Raw genomic sequence first — 7010 nt, forward strand, 5'->3', positions numbered from 1 at the left:
GACTCACTTTGTAGACCAGGCTAGCCTTGAACTCACAGCGATCTGCCTGCCTCTGTCACCCAAGTGACATTCCTCAATGGGTTTTTTTTTTCCTCTGCAGTCTTCACAGTGAAGACGTGATTTTTTCTAAGTTTTAGCAGGAACAAATATGTAGCATACCTTCTCTCTCTCATTGAGACAGAGTTTCTCTGTGTAGCCCTGGCTGTCCTGAACTTGCTCTGTAGGCCAGGCTGGCCTCAAACCTGTCTCTGCTTCCCGCGTATTGGGAATAAAGGTGTGCATCACCATCACTCTGCTGTGCATTTCTGGAGTGTGTAAGTCAAACCCATGGGTCATATGGTAAGATTGTTTTATTTCCTTTTATGGAAAATAGATTTTTTTTTCTCAACTAATATATTCTGACTATGGTTTCCCTTCCCTCTACCTACTTACTTTCCACTTCTCCTACTCAGATCCACACCTTTATGTCTCTCATTAGAAAACAAACAAGCTTCTAAGGGATAATAAAAGTCTAAAATAAGATAAAATAGAATTAAAAGAAAACAAACACTAACACATTGGCACTGGACACAACAAATGAACAGAAGGTATAGGGCCCAAGAAAAGGCCCAAGCATCAGAGACCCACTGATTTGCACGCTCGGGAATGCCATAAACACTCTAAACTGAAAGCCGTAATATATATGCAGAGGCCCCCGGGCAGACCTATGCAGGCCTCTGAATGCTGCTTCAGTCTCTATGAGTTCACATGCTTTGCTTGTGCTGATTTAGGGGACCTTGTTCTCTTGATATTTTCCATCCTCTCTTGCTCTTGTACTCTTTTGTCTCCTCTTTCACACAGCTCCATGAACTCTGAAGGGAGGAATTTGGTGGAGACATCCCATGTCGGGCTGAGTGTTCCAAGTTCTTTCATTCTCTGCATAATGTATGGCTGAGGGTATCTGTTTGTTTCCATCTGCTGCAGGAGGAAGCTTCTTTGCTGATGGCTGAGCAAGTCACTGAGCTATAAATATAGTAGAATGTAACTAGAAGGCATTTTATTGCTACTTTTTTGGGGGGGGGGTTGTTGTTTATTTGTTCAGTACTATTTGGTTTTGCCCTAAGTTGGTTGGTAACTGTGGTGACTGGAATAAAAATGGCCCCTTGGGCCAGGTGTGGTGGCGCATGCCTTTAATCCCAGCACTCAGGAGGCAGAGGCTGGTGGATCACTGTGAGTTTGAGGCCAGCCTGGTCTACACAGTGAGTCCAGGACAGCCAAGGCTAAACAGAGAAACCCTGTCTCAGAAAAAAAAAATGGCCCCTATAAACTCATATTTGAATGCTTGGTCACCAGGGTGTGGCACTATTAGGAGTTGTGACCTTGTTGGAGGAAGTGTGTCATTGGGGGTTGGGCTTTGAGGTTTCAATTCCTCAAGCTAAGCCCAGTGTTTCTTTCTCTTCCTGCTGCCTGCCAATCCAGATGTAGAACTCTTGGCTCCTTCTCCAGCACCCTATCTGCTTGCCTGCTACCATGGTGACAACGGACTTGTAAGCCAGCCCCAATTAAATGTTTTCCTTTATAAGAGTTGTCACTCATGATGTCTTGCATAGCAATAGAAACCCTAGCTAAGACAGTTACTCCCACAAACTTAGTGCAGTCATTGCCCGGCACATTTTGCAGGCAAGACATCATTGTAGACTAAAGGGTTTGTGGCTGGCTTGGTTTACATTGCTCATTTAGTAGTGTGCAGAGTACCTTTCTGTACCAAAGATGCTAAGCATATAGGGATGAAGGCTCTATGTAGGCATCAGCTTAATTTCTTCATGTTCAATGAGTTGTGTAGGTGGTATCTTCTGCAATGGGCACTTGCAGTCAATTTGTAGAGAACACCCTGTAGTTTGGGATTTCTTGAGGATTCCCATGGACCTGCTTTGGCCAACAACTCAAGTAGATGTAACCTCAAACCAGTACTGGAAGCTTCATTTGGTGACAAGAGATGTCCAGTTGGGACTCAGACTCCCTCTTTATTGGCTATTTCATTTAGATCACTTTCATATGTATATATATTTTGGAAAACTTGCTTTTTATTTCCATACTATCGGTTTAATTGCCCCTTTATTTTAGCTTCCCATGTTCCCTTTCTTGTCCCATTCTTCCCTTGCCTCTTGATCCTTCCATTCCAAACCCCATCTATCCATAACTATTACTCTATTTCCCTTTCCTGATGAGATCTATCATTTTCCCTAGACCCTTACTCTATACCTAACCTCTATGGTTCTATGGATTGTAGTTTTTATCTGTCAGTTTGTTTATTGGTTAGATTATATTTATCAATTTCCATATGTCCAATCATTCCTGCCTCTTTAGGATGAAACTTCCTTGATCATGATAGAAGATCTTTTTGATATGTTCTTGAATTTAGTTAGTAAGTATTTTATTTAAAATTTCTGCGCCTATGTTCATAAGGGAAATTCGCTTTCTTGTTATTTAGTCTTTCTTTGGTTTGGGTCCCAAGGTGACTGTGGCATCATAAAATGAATTTGACAATGTTCCTTCTATTTCTATTTTGTAGAATAATTTGAGAAGTATTGGTGTTAGCTCTTCTTTTGAAAGTCTGATAGAATTCAGTGCTAAAAATCATCTGGCCCTCAGCTTCGTTTTTGATTGAGTGACTTTCATTTACTACTTCTATTTCACTAGGTGTTAAAGATTTGTTTTAATTGCTTATCAAATCTTGATTTAGTGGAATATAGGTTTTCAAAGAATGTCCATATGATTCTCTGGATTTCCTCAGTGTCATTATGCCCCCCCTTTTCATTTATGATTGTCTTAATTTGGGTATCCTCTCTCCACATTTTAGGTAATTTAGATAAGAGCTTGACAATCTTAATGATTTTCTCAAAGAACCAACTCTTTGTTTTATTGATTCTTTGTATTGTATTGTTTGTTTATTTCTATTTTATTGATTTTAGACTTGAGTTTTGAGTATTTCTTGTCATCTTCTCCTTTTGGGTGTGATTTCTTTTTGTTCTAGAAATTTCAGGTGTGCTGTTAATTTACTAGTATGAGATCTCTCCATTTTTATGAAGGCACTTAGTGCTATGATTTTGCCTTTTATAATGTCCCATAAGTCTGGGTATGCTGTGTATTATTTTGATTCAATTCTAAGGAATCTTTAATTTCTTTCTTGATCCAGTTTTCACTCATTAGTGATTTTTTTCAGTTTCTATGAATTTGTAAGCTTTCTATAATTTTCGTTGTTGATATTCAGCTTTAATACATGGTGGTCAGATAGAATGCAGGGCGTCATTTCAATTTGCTAGTATCCATTGAGACTTGCTTTGTGTCCACATAAGTGATCAATTTTGGAGAAAGTTCCATGAGCTATTGAGAAAAAGGTATATTTTTTTGGTTTGGGTGAAATGGTCTTGAAACATCTGTTAGGTCCATTTCATTTATAATGTCAGTTAACTCCAGCATTTTTCTTTAATTTTTGTCTGGATGGCCTGTTGTTCAGAGTCACCCACTGTCACTGTGGGTAGTTACTATGTTATTTAAATATTTCTTTTACAAGCAAGGATACTCTTGTGTTTCATGTCTAGATGTTAAGAGTTCCAAGGTTCTCTTGGATTTCCCCTTTGATTGAGTATGTGGTTTCCTTCCCTATCTCTTCTCATTAGTTTGGTTTGAAGTCTATTTTTCAGATATTAAAATGGCTACACCAGCTTGGTCCATTTTCTTGCAATATTTTTTTTCTATTGTTTTACCCTGAGATGATATATAACCTTGATGTTAAAGTATATTTCTTAGATGCAGCAGAAGAATGGATCCTGTTTCTGCATCCATTTTACTTTTTTAACTAGGGAATTGCTATCATTGATGTTGAGAGATATCAATAAGCAGTTTTTGTTTTTATTATTATTATTATTATTATTATTATTATTATTATTATTATTATTATTATTATTATTTTGTGTGTGTGTGTGTGTGTGTGAGAGAGAGAGAGAGAGAGAGACAGAGAGAGAGAGAGAGAGAGAGAGATTGATTTAATGATTTGGGATTATTTATTCACTGTTTTCTTGGATGTAGTTAACTTCTTTAGACTGGAGTTCTTCAAGCACTTTTGGTGAGTATGGCTGGATTTGTAAATAGGTATTGATTAAATTTTATTTTATTATGAGGTGTCTTATTTTGTCCATATACTGTGATTGAAAACTTTGCTGGGCATAGTGGTTGTTAGGTCCTGCTGCAGGGGGTGGCTGGCATGGCCTGCCCTCTACCTAGGGGTGGGGTTTTCTCTCTTCCAAAAATTCACTAAATAAACCAGAAATTTTGATTCCAGGATAGTGCTCTCTCTCTCTCTCTCTCTCTCTCTCTCTCTCTCTCTCTCTCCCTCCTTCCCTCCCTCCCTCCCTCCTTCCCTCCCTCCCTCTCCCTCCCTCTCCCTCCCTCTCTCTCCCTCTCTCTCCCTCCCTCTCCATCTCCCTCTCTCTCCCTCTCTCCCTCTCTCTCTCTCTCTCCCCCTCTCTCTCTCTCTCTCTCTCCCCTCCCTACCCATCTCTCCTTCCCTTCCTCCCACCAGGGTGTGCTCCCCTTCCCATGCAACTTCTAATAAACCTACATTTATATATTATAGCTTTGTTGCCAATTAACTCATTCTGTTTCTTTAATCAATCACCTGGTGCCTTGACTCGGGGTGGGGGTGGGGGGCAGTTGAGCCCGGTTCAGCCCAGCCACTCTCTATATCTTACCATTCTCTGCCTGGTCTGATTCCATCATCTTTAAACCCCAGAGAAATTGAGTACTCAGCTGGCAACTCAGGGCCCTATGGGTATGGCTTCTCCTCACCTCCCTCTCTGTCTGAGGCAACTTTGTACTCAGTAAGTTATCCTTTACCCCAGCTGATGCCAAGAGGTACTGGGTGCCTATTTCAGGTATCCAGGGCTCCCCAGGACTCTGCTCTGTGAAGACGTGGCCATGTGTCCAGAGAGCGAGTCCTCCAGAACAAAGCCAGGTCTTTGTTTCCAGGTAATCTCAAATTCTAGAAGCCTCTGTTCCTGGATTTACCTCACCAAACTTAAGCAATCCCAGCATATCAAATTGGGAGGCCACTTCCATAGTTTTGTGATTTGGCAAGGGACTGCCATTGGATGTCTGCATAATTTTCCCCCTAAACTTTTATAAAGTGCTCTCACCCCTCCCCTCCCCTCCCCCATGGGGTCTGGTAAATTTCACTCCCTCTCTCCAACCCTGCCCCTCTAAGAGAGGCCTATACATTTTTTTTTTTCTGGCATTCATGAAGACTGCCCCACCCCCTCACCTGGAGCTACCTTTTTTTTTTTTTTAAGATCAGCTATATTTTTTTTTATAGGTGATGGTCCTTAAACCTGTCAGACAATCTATAGAATAAGTACATTTAAATGCTTAATAAAAAAAAAGCGTAATGTGAGAGAGACCCCAGCTTCTAGAGGTGACCCCAAGGCCTCCAAGAAGACCAGATATGATCTGCCTGGACTGTGATACTGGGCAAATCTGCCCCAACTCGCTGCCAAGGCCTTGCCCGAACTATGGACACCTGGCGAGTTGACTGTCCTGTTTGCCTAGACAAAATAAGGCCAGTCATTCTCCGGAAGTCCTCCTCCACAGAAAGACCTCTCAGATTTGCTGGGCCGTGACTGATATTGCGATGCTGCCTTAAGATCTGTGCATGGAATGAAACCACTGACTGGAAAAAAAGAAAAGAAAAGAAAAGAAAAAAGCTGAATGTGGTGGCACACACCTTTAATCCAATCCCAGCACTCGGAAGGCAGAGGCAGGTGGATCGCTGTGAGTTCGAGGCCAGCCTAGTCTACAAAGTGAATGTAGGACAGCCAAGGCTACACAGAGAAACCCTGTCTCAAAAAAGAAAAAAAAGAAAAAGAAAAGAAAAAAAAGAAACAAGAAACCACTGACTGACCCCGCAGGCGCCTACTGGGAAGGATGCCTGGATGGTGGGTTAGTCTCTGTCATATTAATCAATACTTAGACGGCTGTGACTATGCTCCCTGCAGTAGTTTATCTTTCTCGGGTCTCTGATGGGTTTGAAGATCAGTTTAACAACGAAAACCAAGGCTTCAGCTGCCTTCTCGGAAAAGTATAAAGTTTATGTAAGGTCTGAGGCCTAAGAAGTGTTTGAGAGTGAGAAGGTATTTTAAGGTTGGTAAAGGTACATAAAAACTCTTCCCCTACTATGCTACTATTGTTTTTAGACTGTACAGAGCTTTACGTAAATCAGACTTTAAGAAGGATAACAGGCTACCAAGAAGAGGCTTGATACCCTATGATCATTTAGAGGGGGAGGAGGTCCCAGTCACAGACATGGGGAGGGGAATAGGGTGAAAGTGGGAGGGAGGAATGGAAGGATACAAGTGATGGGATAACAATTGAGATGTAATATGAATAAATTAATTTTAAATATCCAAGTGAGAATTTTTTTTAAAATCAGATTTTAAATTGTCTAACTTAAAAAGATTCTTGTACACTTCAGGAGATCCACTGGAATCTACAGATCACACTCGAGACGAGTATTTCCTATTTCAGAGGGTGGGATTCATCCCCCATTCCCTGGGTTCGGGACTCCCCTCCCCCAATTACGAAGGCCATGGGCCTAAAAGTTTCCAATATAAACCCGTTAACTTTATCTTCTGCTCCTAACATATATATGTTCCAAGATCCTGCCACGTGCTGCATCCAGAGCGCAGGTGCTCAGGCCTAAACCTCACAGGCTGCACCAGCCAGACCTGCAGTTTCTTAGCCACAGATGGTCTCACAGATGCTGAAGAGCAAATACAACAGCCTACTCTTCCTGGACTTGGCCAACGTTTCAGCCTTTTGACCCTGTCACCATCCTACTGTCAGCCTGAAACAGTCAAAAGACCAGATTTCTGTGCCCCTTATCCATATATTAACAGAAGGCTGGGTTATGTCCTGCTGCAGGGTGTGGCTGGCATGGCCTGCCCTCGAGGGGTGGGGCTTTCCCTTCCCCAGAAAGT

At 41.6% G+C, this 7010-nt stretch overlaps 1 long non-coding RNA gene across 1 annotated transcript; it reads left to right on the forward strand.

The window, feature by feature from the left end:
• On the forward strand, window positions 1–6554 carry LOC311589360. Its single transcript, XR_014776519.1, has 3 exons — window positions 1–1526; window positions 4069–4105; window positions 5351–6554. It is a non-coding gene; the product is annotated as an uncharacterized lncRNA (long non-coding RNA).
• Window positions 6555–7010: the final 456 nt, after the last annotated feature.

This window comes from Acomys minous (genome assembly GCF_964271855.1).
Source record: "Acomys minous genome assembly, chromosome: 2".
Lineage (NCBI taxonomy): Eukaryota > Metazoa > Chordata > Mammalia > Rodentia > Muridae > Acomys > Acomys minous.